The 17,164-nt window shown below is 39.5% G+C and overlaps 1 long non-coding RNA gene across 1 annotated transcript; it reads left to right on the forward strand.

Annotated features, from left to right (window-relative positions):
- Nucleotides 1-11,724: 11,724 nt before the first annotated feature.
- On the forward strand, nt 11,725-12,154 carry LOC139781499 (uncharacterized). Its single transcript, XR_011720555.1, has 2 exons — nt 11,725-11,865; nt 11,933-12,154. It is a non-coding gene; the product is annotated as an uncharacterized lncRNA (long non-coding RNA).
- Nucleotides 12,155-17,164: the final 5,010 nt, after the last annotated feature.

The following is a 17,164-nucleotide window of genomic DNA, read 5'->3' on the forward strand; positions in this document are numbered from 1 at the left end:
AGGCCGGCAAGACACGTCAATCAAGCTTGGCAAGATCAGCATCGGAGTCAATGTAAATGATAGGCTCCTTATCAGAATGTCTAACACATATACGGCCATCCCTGGTCCAGACAAACTTATACGCCCTCTCCCTAGCAACGCGTTTAACCTGCTGTAGTAAGTCAAAGACACACTTAGGCAGAAGTTCGTTTACATATACATTACGATCGGAATCGACGCTACACACTTCACGCTGTCCAAGAGCACCCTTTTCACGCTTTTTAGAAATAATCGCATTGCAAACCGCGCTCGAGGCCATGGTGAGGATCATCGAACAAGATGACGCGGATGATGATGAAGCAGCCGAAGTGGCGCGATCAGGGGTCACAGATGGTGCCTTCTTGACAAATCTAGCGCCGAGAACATGACAGGTGAAGCCCGGCACATTTAATGCCGTCAACACGTTCTCCGCAAGCCTTAACGGTGTAAGGGATGTCGCTGATGGCAAGCCCGATACAATCAACTCATTTCCGTCACGAGCGCCGTGAGACGACTGAGCAGATCTCAATTCACGGATCTCACGAACCAGATTAGCATTGTCCAGCTCCAATTGCGCAATGCGCTGACCATTCTGAGCCACCGTATCCGCAAGCTGACCCAAGTGATTAAGTTTATCACTAATTTCATTATTAAACGCGTCTGATTTTGCCATAAAAGCAGTAATTTCCTTATTAAACGCATCCGATTTTGCCATAAAAGCAGTCAGCTTCGCATCTGACCTATCAATCCGCTCAATCAACCCACGCAACAGCTCATTCGTTGAGTCATTTGCAGCATCGCGCGCAGTGTCGCTCGCAGCAGGATGCACACACGCACCAGAGTGTGCAGCGCCAACAATAGATACATTATCTCTCTGAATGACAGGAGAAAGGGTTGCCGACGCTGCACTCGCAAAGTTGAAGGAGGGAGTATCTCCCGCGACAGGTGTAATGGGCTCGCTCGGTATGGCCGCGAGAGCCCTACAGCACGCATCCGCATACCTGTATACGGCATATGATTTAATGCAGCCAGGGTGGAATATCTTCTTACATTTCTCGCACCTGCGTGATTCGTTGACGATTGGCTTCTTGCATCTCTCACACACATTCGACTCCATGTCCAGCATGCAGAGAGGCAAAGTCACACGATGGAGACAGGAAAGGTCCAAAAATGGCCACACAGCCCAGCCAATAGCAGCACTGCAAGCCTACCAACTCCCGCAGACGCGACCAGATCAACACGTGCCACGCGCACCGCTAGCAGTAGAGTGCAGAAGGAACAGTAAAAAGCGTACATGCAAGAGGTCCACGCCGATCTCAAATTGAGGTTAAGCAGGCAATTACTTGCAACCTGAATAATTATCTAAAGGAGACAAGTCTCGAAGAATTGCTATACTGCTATCATAAGCAGTTGAAAGAGCCTGCATGCGCCTGCAACAAAACGGCCCGGAGGCAAATCACAGCAGCAACAATTGTCAACAAAGCAGGAGCAAGAACACAGCGTGACACAATAGATACTCACGAGAGAGAGAGAGAGAGAGAGAGAGAGAGAGAGAGAGAGAGAGAGAGAGAGAGAGAGAGAGAGAGAGAGAGAGAGAGAGAGAGAGAAAGAGAGAGAAAATGAGATTAACAGAGAGATAAAGAGAAAGCATAATGTAAATAAATTTGAATTTTATAAAAAGAGAATGAGAGAAAAAGAGAAAGAGAAATAACAGAATGAAAGATAGAGATTGATATTAAAAAATAAAAAAGATATTTATATATCTTTTTTTAGAATAACATTGCGATTATTAATTAATTTATATTTATATATCTTTTTTTAGAATAACATTGCGGAAAACCTTAACACTGAAAATCTTCATCTAAAGAGGAAGTTGCAGAAGTTGCAGCAGCAACTGGCCGCTGCTTTAGCCAAGCAACCACCACGGCAGGCTGTGGTGACTGCTGACAATTTGCAACCTGCAGTGGTGGCTGCTGACAATCTACAGCCTGCAGTGATGGCTGCTGAGATTTCACCAGTACCACCAGAAATTGAAAATGATACATTGCATCGTAAGTATAAAATAATAAATAATACTAAATAAAAATAAATAGTAGTACCATAAGTAAATATATAATTTTATATTTTTTTACAGCAATAAATAAACCTCCTCGATGGGCCAGAGGAGGAAGAGGCCGAGGACGTGGACGCGGACAGGAACGTGGCCGTGGATACAAACGTGGCCGTGGATATAAACGTGGCCGCGGAAATAAAACAATTATAATTAATAATTATTAATTATATAAACATATAATAATTTGTTATGTTATAATATTATAAATATTACACATATTAATATTATGTTATTTATTATTAATGTTATAAATTCTACTATTAGAATTATAAATTCTACTGTTATAAATCTACTATAAATTCTACTATTTTGTATTTAATAAATTATATTTATTTCATTCTGAACAATTCTATTCTTATTTAATTAGAAATATTTGATGAAAGAAAAAGAGAAAGAGACAGAGAGAGATAGAGAGAGAGAGAGAGAGAGAGAGAGAGAGAGAGAGAGAGAGAGAGAGAGAGAGAGAGATAGATAGATAGATAGATATAATTTATTATGCCCAAGCAAAGGCTAAAGGGCAAAAAAGTAATATAGCAGTTACAATAATATCGCAATTACAATAATATAGCAGTTACAAGATGCAGAGATACAATAAGATGTAAACAAAAGCGAAATATAGCGGTCAGAAGTTAGTATGATGTGCATGCTCTCTCTCATAAGGCAAGCAGCAGCAATCTCAATAATATACCATGTAAAAAAAACTAAGAACTAACGCAACTTAACTAATAATAAGTACAGTGAAAAAGAATAAGATAAGGAGCAGTATTACCAAAGAGAACTAAATAGTGTATATAAAACTAAGAACTAAGGCGCAGCGCAATTTATGAACTAATAATAAGGAATGAAAGCACTAGAAGTTCTATACCAGAAACAATGTTATCCAATTTCACGTGTAAGCAAGTCGATATGTCCAGAGAGAGAGAGAGAGAGAGAGAGAGAGAGAGAGAGAGAGAGAGAGAGAGAGAGAGAGAGAGAGAGAGAGAGAGAGAGAGAGAGAGAGAGGAGAGAGAGAGGAGAGAGAGAAAGAGAGAGAAAATCTGTTTTTTCTTTAAAGTTTATAAAATCTCCAAAAGGGGTTACCGATTTTTTTCTTGCAACTTTTTCCGCAAACTACTCATTTGTTAATCAACCGAATTTTCAAAAATTATATATGAAACAGAGATAGAATTTTCCGGGAATGGTGGTAGTGGGGTTAATTTCTTAATACCGATTTTTTTTTTAAACCGGTTGCGTAGTTTTTGATGCCAATGTGTTTCTTATGTTCTAAAACGTCTGTTTGAGATCACGAGTGCATCGTAGCGTGCATCGGTCTCGTCAAATGAAAGGGCACAATGCGCGTGCCTTCTCTGTACTATAAGTTCATCGTTTCAATAAAAATCCTAATCCAAATATGTAAGTTCTGAATACTTTGCATTATAACGTGGGCTTCCCTAAAGGCATTTCGCAATCAATACCTTTCAAGACGTTTCCAAAACGCTGTTTTCATGTCCTTGCGCGATGGAGAAACCCACGCTATAAACAGTCACCGGTGTGACAAACAACAACATTGCTAACGGCCGGTTAGCAATGTTTCGTCTCGCGTCGACGCGATGCGGTGACGTAGGCCGCCGATTGCCAATCAGGCGCGACTCAATGCGTGTCATAGCCCTGTGCCGCCAATCACAAGGGAAAATCGGAGGTCACCGACAACGCTTCGAAACAATTGGTTATTGCGAGAAGAAGCTCCCGTATAAAAGAGCTTGCTTCGTCGCGCACCGGGCTCTTTGTCGAAAGTCAATCGCACAGAATCTCCGCTCGCTAAACCGCTTAACTACGCTAGCTAACACCGCTGTGTACACCGCTTTGAGTTCGCTCTTCGCTATCGCGCTTCGCGAACACGCTTTCACCACCGCTGCATGCCGTACTAACATCTGTGCGCGCGTTTACGGCTTCTTGCTTTGCTAAAAGTAAAGGAACACTGTATCCATTGTATACTGAGACTTTATTGTAATATACTTATTTTAGTGGACTTATACGTATTTGACTTGTGTGAACCGCTTTCCTCGTGGTCGTCTTCCTCGCGCCATCAAACGCGCATCCGCGTGCTCTCGAACAACGTCGAAATATCGCATTAAAAAAAAATGCAAAATTGCTAATAATAAAAGGATTACCGATTTTTGTTTTTTTATTATATTTTTGAAAATAATAATCGTAGAGTAATAAATAAGTTGTCATTTGATAGCTTATATAGTCTCATTAAGTAAGCAAATAGAAACTTGTACATTGCTTCCTTATAGTTTTTGTTATAGTTTTCCTCTATTTTAAGCTTGTATTTTATTCGATGCATAATTATTTGTATTTATTTGTTTTGGCTTCCTCATAGAGGAAGCTTTGTGAGCGAAGATTTCTACTTGCACACTTAAAAACTATAAGTAAGCAATGTGCAGGTTTCTACTTGCACACTTAAAAATATGAATTGGATCAATTTTCCAAATTATTACTTTCAGATGAATTCCGCACCGCGCGTCTTCTGTCGTCTACGATTGTGCGGCGCGAGCGGCAACGCGGGCTCGCGCTGCGAGAGGGTTCGACTCGCGCCCGCTACGCGGCGCATCATCGGTATATTTTCGCATTATTAAGATTCAACATCGACCTCTATATCTAGGGCAGCTCGGCATCTCCGATATTTCACTTACCGATCAGCGACATCATCCTTTGGTTTACCCTTGAAACTTGGTGACATTTATGAGTATATGTTCGGCTCAGAAGTTCGATTAGCATTTTCCGAAAAATTCTACCCCCCTACTTCATATACAATTCTTTGAGATTCAATCAATTATTTCCCGAAAAATTAGAAAAATTAGAAAAACCGGTTTCCAGAAAATCGGTAACAAAAAACAATACACTTTATGGCACTTCCCAGGAAATTCTACCCTTACTTCATATACAATTCTTTGAGATTTGGTCAATTAATTCTTATAAAATTTGAAAAAATTTCAAAACCGGTTTTCAAAAAGATCGGTAACAAAAAATTAACCACGACATTTTTATCCCCGGAAAATTCTACCCCTATTTCATATACTTTTGGTAAAAATTTGGTCCACTAACGAATGAGTAGTTCGCGTACATACAGACAGACAGACAGACAGACGGACGTGACTTATATATATAGATATATATATTATATAGGGTATAAACTTTATACTAACGCGATAAAAATTTAAAAAAAAATTTTTTGGAAACATTCCACGAGTTAGTTAAAAGTGAAACTTAAAAATGCCGAGAAAATCGAGAGAAAATTACTTTAAGAACCGACAAAAGTTAAAGAAACAGCTTGAGAAGAACGAGAGTAATCTGAAAAGGTCTGCTAAGTCATCAACTGAAAGATCACGCGAATATAGGAAACGTCAAAAGTCTGTTCGCCAAGATGCATTTCAGCAGAGTTCGACTCTACAGGAGATTGATATTTGTAGCTCGACTTTAGAGCCAATACCTTCCACTTCTAATGCACAAATTGAGCATGATCAGCAAGAACAGATAGAGAATGATATTTCGAATTTGCACAATATTTTAGATAAAAATTTAGAAATGCAGTTGCATGAGAAGAACGTGAGTAATCAGAATAAATGCGCAAAGTCATCAACTAAAAGGATTCTAGAGAAAATTGATATATCTAGTTCGAATTTAGAGCCACAACCTTCTACTTCAAATTTTCAAATTGAGTCAAATAACCAAGAACAGATGGAGATTGATGTCATTGAATTACAAGAGTACATTAGGCCAGAAAATTATCGAGAAATTTATATCAAGGCAACTAATGTATTTGAGAAATTGTTTTTGAGGAACGAGTTTGGACACGTATGTGATGTGTGTGACCGGATATGGTATAAACAAGATTTATCTAAAGTTAATCAGAGACATATAGATATTCTAGAACAAGACTTTATCGAGGAGCGTGATCGTGTAAAAGACTTTAAAATTTGTTCAACATGTAGACAGTCATTGTCATTTGGGAAAATTCCTCCGCTGAGTAAATCAAATGGCTACAAATATCCAGAACATCCGCAAAATTTACCGCCGTTGGATCCAATTACAGAGCGTCTCATATCACCAAGACTACCGTTTATGCAAATACGTCGACTACGGTACGAAACCGGTACCTACAAAATAATAGGACAGGTTATTAATGTTCCGGTAGAAGTCGACAACATGGTTAAGCAGTTACCACGATAACTTGACGACGATTACGTAATTAATGTTAATATAAAAAAACATATTATACATAAATCGTCGTATTTGAGCGGACAAGTGAAGAAACGAATTGTTAAGGAATGGCTTCGTTACATGGTAACAACACCTTTGTATAAACAATTCAAAATTTGTTATAATGAACGAGATATGAACAATATCGATAATGTACAGCGACCAAGCACGAGTAAAGCATGTGACAGCGGGACTGATGACGACACATTAGAAATGATCGATAGTGATAATGATAAAGAATTATTGTTGGGACATCAACATACAATGATATGGAACGAAAGTAAATACTTAGACATTGCACCAGGACAAAACAAAATGCCTTTGAGCGTCATTTACGATAAGTATGCAGAAGAATTATCATTTCCTGCAATATATTACGGACATCCAAGAATATATAAAGAGGGTATCAGAGTTACAACGTTCAGCATGGCCAATAGCGAAATTAGACGAAGAGACAGACGCGGTGTGACTCCACAGCATATACTTTATATGGCTGTAAAAATTTTACGATTGAGAGTAAAGGAGGGATTGCATTCAACTTTCAAAGTTCACGCCGCTGCAGAGAACATTACTCGACGAATGATCGAAGATAAAACATTCATCGATGAGTGCGTGGAGAAAAATCTCGCATTTCTAAAGTCCATACCAAATTCAATGCAATATTGGAATACACGTAAAAAAGATTTGTTTGCTATGATTAGACAAATCGGCAAACCAACAATGTTTCTGACAATTAGTGCCAATGAGATACGCTGGCCTCACCTTCTTAAGATACTGTATAAACTAAGTAGAGAAGGTAATGGTGTAGAACTTAACGACCCAATGAATGAATTACGAGCGTTACAACGAGCTAGTCTCGTAAACGAAGATCCTGTAACATGCTGCATATATTTTAACAAAATTGTCAATGTAATTATGCGCATCATATCATCCCAAAAGCTGTATAATCCTTTTGGAAAGTATCGAGTTGTAGACTACTTTAAACGCATAGAGTTTCAAAATCGAGGCAGTCCACACGCTCACATCTTGGTATGGTTAGACAACGATCCAAAAGAAGTTCTAACAGAGAATATGCCCAAAACCATCGAACTCATTACAGACTTGTGCTCAGTGTCAGCCACAGATTTGCCAGAAACATACGCTAATCAAGTGCACAAACATACGTTCACGTGTTACAAGAAAAATGATAATAAGTGTCGCTTCAATATACCATATTGGCCTATGGATCGAATTCGTATCTTACTACCAATCACTAAAAACGATGGTCGCAGAGATGCGTTGAAAAAGAGAGCTACCAAATTATATCAGAAAATTAACGAGAAATCTTACAATACACTCGATGATTTTCTTGTGGATAACAATATGACAATGAAATACTACTTGGACGTGATCAGGGCTTCAATACGCAAAGCAACAGTTGTCTATAAAAGAAACATGAACGAATTGTGGACAAACACTTTCAATCCATGGATAGCTAATGTGCTTAACTCAAACATGGACTTGCAGTTCATTATTGACGAATACTCGTGCGCAGCATATGTTGTGGAGTATGTGAATAAGAGCAATCGTGGAGTGAGCAATCTGCATAAACAACTAATTGAATTACAGACAGAACATCCCGATCAAGATTTTATTGGATTAATGAAGAAAGTATGCATCAATTTATTGAATACAGTGGAGATGTCTTGCCAGGAGGCAGCTTGGTACTTGTTAAAACAACCCATGTCTGAAGCAAGTAGAGAGGTGCTCTTTGTTTCTACTATGTGGGCAAGCGAACGCGTCAAATTATACAAGAAGAAGAAACAGATGGATATGGAAGAGTTAGACGATGATTCGACAGACGTTTGGACATTGAATGTGTTACAGAAGTACGAACAACGACCGAGGCAATTGGAGGATGTTTGTTTGGCAGACTTTGCTGCATGGTATATAATAAAAAATAACAATACAGATTATAGAAGGCAAAAACATGCTAGAATATTGCGTTACAGCAATTATGACATGGCTGAAAAAATGACTGAATACAAACGAGAGATGGTTACGTTGTTCGTCTCATTTAGATGTGAACACATTGAAATTACTGATCATATGAAGTATCTACAGCTGTTTGATGAACATCGTGAAGCTATTATGACAAAGTTTGCAGAATATAAACAGGTTGACGTAGATAAATATATCGAAGAGTATAATAGATTATTTGAGGAACTACAGAATGAGTGTGATGAGATTGACGCCAGACAAGAACTGGTTGTACAAACGATGGCCACTACCGATGCCAATAACGATGACATTAACAGCATTAATTTTGGGAATTTGACGGCAGTTGTGCGACAGCGCACTAACGTTTTGACCACACAGGAGTTTTGTGAGAAGATGCGCATGACCAATCCAGAACAACGAGACTTCCTGCTTACGTTGCTGAATGCATTAATAAATGGAGAAAAAACCGTGCAAGTGTTTTTTACTGGTGTGGCAGGCAGTGGAAAAACATTCACTCTGAACTTGGCTAAAGAAGTGACAAGTAGATTTGCTCAAACACACACTACAAGAACAAATGCGTACGTGACATGTGCTTCAACAGGATAAGGCAGCAGTAGCGATAGGAGGAACGACCGTACATTCCGCTTTCAGGATAGGAATATCAAGACGAATTAACGCAGGATTGTCGAGAGAGACAATACAAACGTATCGCAACGCATTTGCGGGTGTCAGAGTTGTAATCATTGACGAAGTTAGCATGATAGGTGCAGATGTACTTGATAAGATACATAGTAGAATGGGCGATATCACGGGAAACTTTGATGATCCATTCGGCGGAATGAATGTCATCTTCTGTGGTGATCTAAGACAACTTCCACCCGTAAATGCTACACCAATTTTCAAACCACTAAGAAATTCTCTAAACAGTGCTGCTCTTTGGCAGTCGCTTAACTTTTATGCTTTAACAAGAGTTATGAGACAAAGCGATCTAGTGTTTTCCACAATACTCACCAAGATTGGTAACGGAGAAAGATTGACAGATGATGAGACAAAGTTGTTGGAGAGTCGTTTCAGGACAGTAGAATGGTGTAACGAGCATGTTCCAGGTGCCATACGACTATACCATCGCAATTGCGAGGTTGACAAATATAATGTTGAAGTAATAGAATCGACGTATATTAGCGAATGCAACGATATAATTCAAGGTTATTGTAGCGACCAGGAGTTGGCTAGTGCAAAGAAGAAGCTGTACAAATTGAGTGTCACTGAGTGCGGTGGATTGCCATACATGTTAAAACTATGCGTAAACAAGCCGTTTATGGTAAACAGTAATATTGACGTAGAAGATGGAATAGTGAATGGCGCAATTGGCGAACTAAAATATTTGGAATACGACGAAGAAGACGAGACCAAACTAAACAGAGTGTGGCTTAAATTCGAAAACAATGACATTGGAGCGAAGTTGAGAATAAAATCTAGACCGTTGGTTGTTAGCAAATCAGGAGTGTTGTCTAATGATTGGACTCCAATAGCAAAGAGACATGCAACCATCTCCATTACAACAAAAATTAAATGTAAACGAATACAATTTCCGTTGTCACCGGCATGCGCAATGACTATCCACAAATCACAAGGAGGAACATTTAATGAAATCGTTTACAACTATCACAAGAGTCAGGACCAACAGCTCGTGTATGTCGCTCTATCGCGAGTTACATCTATCAACGGATTGTATCTGACGAACAATACAGACGATTATAAATTTTACCATTATAAAGGAAATAACTCGCCAAAGATAATAGAGCTCAGGAACGAATTGCAACGTTTGGGAAACTATAAACTCACAACTGTTTGCGAAAAAGCTAAACAATTTTTATGTAATGCTATTAATTCAGTAATGAGCTATAATGTTCAGAGTTTGAGAGCACACAGTGCTGATTTAGAAAGAGACACTATTTTACAGAACATCGAGTTGCTAGTTTTGAATGAAACCTGGTTGAATAAAGATGAACGAGTAAACATTGAAGGTTTCAAATGGATAACCCAGTACAAACGTAAAGATGTGAGAGCAGGCGGTGTTGCAATATACGAGAAAAACGAAGCCCAAACGATGGCAAGGCCTCATAGACTAATAAAAGTTGATGGCGAAAATGAATTACGATTATCAGATGCAGACAAATACGGAGACATATGCGCAATAGAGGCGAAAATTGAACAATAAAAAATGTTTATTGGTGTCTGTTTACATAAATCCAAATACCTCAATGGAGAACATAATAGATTTTATTTCACGAAATTTACTTGCTTATTGCTCCAATGTTTGTAAATTAGGTTCAATATTAGAAAATAAAGATTACAATGATACACCCATCATATTAGCTGGTGATTTTAATTTGGACGTGTCCAAGCGAGAAAACGAAAAATTCTTAGAGTCCATGCGCAACAAATTTGGTTTGCATTTATTATCAAACAAATCATCTACAACAATGGGAGGATCTTGCATTGACATGGTGTTCACGAGACATGTAGATAACTTAAGTTGCTATAGATATATTTCTTACTTCTCTTATCACAAACCAATAATAGCAATAATTACTTAAAACGATGATAATACGCATTCAAGTTCTAATAGTATTAATTTGGAATCAGCATTAATATGAATTTAAAATACTATGTTTGAAAAATGTCCAGAGAATGATTTAAAAACGCATTTTTATGGTAAACTTTCGAGGTTCAAAGGCATGGCTTCACGACAAGTCATTGTGACTCATTGGCAACATTATAAATAAACTATTAATGACACAAATGCTATTTTTAGTTTTGAGTTTCACATTATCAACGTAAGAACAATTTAGAGAAATGTAAATTAAGAAATACAAGAATTTTTGAAGAAATTAACCGTTTTTATTTTCTCGATTGCAATGTGAAATCTGAATCGGATATAACGTGAGAGGCTACCTCGAATTTTGTCGGCGGTACGTGAGGAGGCGAGAAGTACTGCGGCAGAACATCGGCCAAAGACGTCTTCTCAAGGAAGTTTTGAAAGAAGACTGCCTCGCCCACGGTTTTTTGAACTGTGGTTTTTCCCGTGGGACATAGAGCGAATGCTGGGGCAGGGACTTGGGGAGTCTGTTTAGACGTTGGGTCCACAAAAGTTTACCCCCCCCCCCCCATTGTCCGAAGATTTGGCGGAACAAAAGTTATGATACGTATTCTCAAAAAAGGAAAAGAAAATTTTGACATCAAGAATCTGAGATTCTCATGTGAGTTTGAACAACGAGTATCCTGCGAGAATTAAATAAGTTTTCCTTATTCGAACATAATACACGTTTTTCGAAAATTACTGAGAGTATACTACGTTTTCTGCCATTGATCTTCTTCGAGCATCTTGCGATTCATGTTTGATTTCTCTAAACATCGAATACTTTATATAGATTGGCGAAATTTGCAACAAATTGGGGAGAACTGGAATATCGCAATGAGTTCTTATATCTTTAGTTCCCTTTTGAAATGTAAGTAAAATTAATATAGACGAAAAATATAACAATATTTGAAGTTTCGAAAAATATCGTTTTTCAGATATTGATTGATATGTTAACTGTGAGACAGCTATAACGAGAAAAGAACAAACGATCATACAATTCTTTCAAAAAAAAAACATCATAAAGTGTACAGCGAGTTTGGACAAAGATTAACATGCGAGCATTCTGTAAGCTTTATTATTCAAGTAGCGTGGGCATTCTAACTTGAATTATATGAGTATCTTATGTTTTCTGACATAAAAGTAAATATAGAAAAACATTTATTGTTTTATTTCTTTAAAATAAATTTATGTTTGAAAAAATCAAACTAGCACAGTAAACAACTGTGCCGCAAACACGTAGAACTACGTCTACTGCACAGTATGGGCACAGCAACAACTGTGCCGCAATCAACACGTAGCACTACGTCAACTGTCAATGATGATGATTGACGTGATCAAGGAAGGCCAAGGCCCACACCGGGATGTAGCGCCGAGTTCATCATCAGTGACAGTTGACATAGTTCTACGTTGTTGCTTAAAAAATAAACAAAAATATAAATCAAACAGGCACAGTAACAACTGTGCCGCAAACACGTAGAACTACGTCAACTGTCACTGATGATGAACTCGGCGCTACATCCCGGTGTGGGTCTTGGCCTTCCTTGATCACGTCAATCATCATCATTGACAGTTGACGTAGTGCTACGTGTTGATTGCGGCACAGTTGTTGCTGTGCCCATACTGTGCAGTAGACGTAGTTCTACGTGTTTGCGGCACCGTTGTTTACTGTGCTAGTTTTTTTTTTACAAAACATATATATATATATATACAAAAATGTTATTAGATATAATTCTGATGAGAAAATTCGTCTCGAATTAAGTATACGCGATATATACGCACTCTATATTTTCGATCTCGAGTATAAATTGTAGAGCAGTATCGGGTACAAGATTGATGTCTCTCGTCAGCGAGTGCAGAGTCATAAAGCGCAATGGCATCGCTCATCTGACGCTGTTGTTCTTGTAAATGAGCGATCTTTGCCTTTGCTTGACAAAAATCTCTAACTGAGTATCTTGCAACTTTTTCGTCAGCTCATTTAATTGGTTCCTGTTTTTATTACGTTGCTGCTCTAATATTGCTGCTCCTCTTGCCGCACACAGTCCTTCGCGAGCTCTTGCCTCTTTTGAAGTTTAGTTCTTCTTTTCGACCCCTCTCAGCATCGAAACTTGTTCCTCAGCTTGTTGTTGACGGAGTTTATCGACCTTGAGAATATAAAATGGATTTATACAGATTTGTATATTTTTGCTTATCTCCCTCCCGTCTTTTCTTCCCCGTATATTTCAAGTAAAAATAATAGATTTGCACATTATTATCCGGTATGATTGTATACGGTTGCTATTACGTTTGTACAATTGATATAGTCAAAACATTAAGAGATACACGATTTGATTTTATTTATTTGATAATATATTATTTAATTTTGCTACAGTTGCGTTATACGTCACGGGAAAGAGTGTAATAGAAAAAGTGTATAATTCATGTTAGAAAAGCATCAATAATGCATTAGCGTTATCGGTGCGTATGTTTTGTACAAAAGTAGAATTTGGCAAGTATAATATAATAGAGATTGTGGGTTTTATTTACTGTCGTAAACAAATGTTTTCAAAGGACACGTATGTATTTACCTGGCCAGTGACACAGACGATGGTAGCGATATTATACACACACTCCAGCGCGCGAGCGCGCATAAGACATGTAATACGTACACGCGCACGCACGCACACATCGTAGAATACCTAACAAAATATGTAGTTACGTAAAAGAAAAAAAAGGGAGAAAAAAGAAAAGAAAAAATTTACCCGAGATTTATTTCCTAATAAGCGCAACAGATATTCGTGACGTAACGAACGATATTATAATGCGCAAAGGTAACGCGATCCACTTTAAGCGCAACTGTCATCTTTTTCCTGTACTTTCTTCAGTTCCCTCTCAATCTTCTATTCGACCTCTCACTCAAATCTCTATCTATTTTGGTCTTTTACGGTGCTAAACATAATAAAACAAAATCATAAGGAAAAATTTAATAGTAATAACTAGATGCATAATTAGTGGAATCAAACTTTTTTTCAATTTTTCTCGCTTTCCTTCCTTTCCTCTTGTTTATTATGTATGCAAAGTGCTTAGGATAGATGTATATAATAGATGTAATTTATGTTTTGTATTACTGTCGTATCTGTGTGTGGGTCTCTATGTATTATTATTTGTACGTAACGAAATGTGAATATAACGGATGTATCGGTATACGGCAAAGTGCAATGGCTTACATTTATTATTACTTCACTGCACTTGATAAATATCGTTATTTAAAAAATTGGTTTCGTTTTACAAGAGCAAGCGACAAGTGTATATGTGCGTACCACTACCGCGTTGTGTAGTTGTACCTGTGAAAAGCAGTGTGCCGCGAACATTCAATAAGCAAGCCACGGGGTTACATTACCGAAATTCCTTTTACCTGCGCTTTTGAAACGTTCAATCTTTTCCGCGCTCCTCATCCTTCCGTGGATTTCCAAGTTGCTCCAGGGTTGACGACGCAGCAAGCGTGTCCAATTATTTGCTTCGAGGATTGTTAATCTCCCACAGGTTTTTTTGCTTGAAAATGTCGGTTTCCTTTTGCACTCTATCCTGTTCCATGCTTTGTCTTTCTCGCGCACGAGTTCCGCAATGTCGTCAACTATAATTGTATCCAATTCCGGATTCGAATAGTCTCTCTGGTACGTTATTGTTTTCCTGTGGTATATAAACATATTTGAAATGTTAATATTCGATCGACATTTTTAAACCGTATAAAGAAATGACGTGTATTTCATCACGGAACATCTAAAATTCATTTATATCGGAAAAGAAAGATGACATTTATAAATTATACAAGGATTTCAATCTACTCAACGTAAAGAACATCAAATGTTAATCGTGTAATTCTTATGTAGATAAATCCAAGATTGTCCGTCTACGAAGCACGCCATTTCGCGCATTGAGAGCCTCGTCGAGACAGCATTATTGTTTGACGATTTTTTTATTTTTACATCGGGTTCGTGGTAGCAATAATTTCCTCCAATCGCGCGCGGGTAGGGCTGCGGCACGTGGGCGCGCGTGGCCAAGGAGGCCCATCGGAGAGAGAGAGAGAGAGGGAGAGAGGAGAGAGAGAGAGAGAGTGAGAGAGAGAGAGAGAGAGAGAGAGAGAGAGAGAGAGAGAGAGAGAGAGAGAGAGAGAGAGAGAGAGAGAGAGAGAGAGAGAGAGAGAGAGAGAGAGAGAGAGAGAGAGAGAGAGAGAGAGAGAGAGAGAGAGAGAGAGAGAGAGAGAGAGAGAGAGAGCAAATAAATTTGTTTACGTACGATGCTGGCAGCGGGGGGGGGGTGGCCGATACGACGACATGGACAATGGCGATTTGTTCGGGACGTAATTTACGCGAGCGTTACTTTGGTCATCGAATTGATGCAATTTACACGCAATGAGCAGTCATCTTGCTTGGCCGTAAACGGGTGAAACGTTTCAAATGAACTGTGTGGGTGTAACTTGACAAATGGAGTCGATTACAACGGCGTGCGGGTTCACTGACTAGAGTAACGCTCGCGTAAATGTGACGACGATTGTCGATCGTCGGCGGATGGTGGTGGTCGACTGCGGCTAGTGCGGCTACCACGATTGCCGGGGCGCTCGCGTGGACGTGCGCGGGTGCCGACAGCGCAGCCATGGCCGACGCCGCGTGCCAGGTACGTGCGATTGGTTGTCGGCTACGGGTGGGGGGGGGGCTTCCGTTTGGCTAATGGCGCAACCACACAGATATGCCTAAACGAAAATGGCGGGAAAGCGTGGCCTGAGCAAGGGCTACGGTTATGCGTGCGCGCGTGCGGGTTACGACGCCATTTGTATTTAAATAATCTTTGGTCGCTGTATACCGTAGATTTGCGACGATTAAACTACTCGTCGGACGTGGTGATTGCCAGTGTTTCGAAACACTCGAACAACATAATGAAATATAATCGTTTTAATGCGAGCAAAGACGGAGCGCTGTCTGCCGTTTCATACGATACCACGTTTATTTCTTTCAACGATTTCCGCTCCGCGCCGTCGGTTTCGTCCGGTTTTTCCGCATTTTTTCGTAAGCGTTGATTGGCCGTTCGAATCACGCATCCTCTGTTTCCGCGCATTGCTGATTCCCGTATCGTGTGATCGCAGTCTTATGATTGTCGATTGCGTCTACGTTTGCGTTCGAGATCTCTGGACCATTCGCGGCAAAGTAGCCGCTGGCGCGGGTGGCGATTCGAGATTTTACCGTTACGATTGGTCGAAATAGGTAGACTCTTGTGGGTAAATGCACTCGCCAAGCGTAAAGATCTATCCAGACAAACTTGCATAGGTGCATAAGTATCTGCATAAAGAAACGGATTGGTCTATTTCTTTATGCACATGCATATGGACCAATCAATTCTTTTATGCTTATGTTTATGCGCTATGCAAGTTTGTCTGGATTTACTTTAATGCTGAGTCTACAATGCGAGTCGCAAAGTCGCGAATCGCAAGAATTGACCAATCACAGTCGATTATTCTCCTCAAATTTGACTGTGATTGGTCAATTCTTGCGATTCGCGACTTTGCGACTCGCATTGTAGACTCAGCATAAGTGTGATACGGGCATTACGCGTGTGCGCGGCTCTTCATACAGGCCGATATTCATTGATCGACGAATGATTTAGAGAGAGCTATGGGAGAATATTGATGGTTCCATCACATTTTAGGTTTGTTCGCGTCGCATGCCCCACCATGCTCCTAATCGCTCCAACGCGCTCCAAAAATTCATCCGCACCAATCGCCATCTTTTATCCGTGATCCAAGTGTTCTTGGTGTTTATCGGAGTATGCGACGCGAACAAACCTTTTGTCGTTATCTCAAATGTGATTGCTCGCGTACGCGCCATCCAGCGCTGACCGAGCGGCGACCGGTGAAATTTTTCAACTGATCTCCCTAGTGTCCTCTGTGTGCAATTTGGAGGCGTTTGAGGCGTTGCGAGGTGTTTGAGCTCTAGATTTTTGGCGATCGGTCAATCGATTCTCTCGCCCATCGATCCAACGTCGGTATGCGTCTTCGCGAGAGTTGGGGCGGTTGGCTCGCGTACTTGATAATAATAAAGAAATTAGTGATGAAATTTTTAGACTAAATAAAATTTCATATTTTTCTAGCTCAATATGTATTTGTAAAAGGCGACGACGAGTCGTTTGGGCGCGCGGTT

This window comes from Temnothorax nylanderi, unplaced genomic scaffold (genome assembly GCF_030848795.1).
Source record: "Temnothorax nylanderi isolate EJ_2023f unplaced genomic scaffold, tnyl_v1.0 TNYL_tig0341_pilon, whole genome shotgun sequence".
In the NCBI taxonomy this organism is placed as follows: Eukaryota; Metazoa; Arthropoda; class Insecta; order Hymenoptera; family Formicidae; genus Temnothorax; species Temnothorax nylanderi.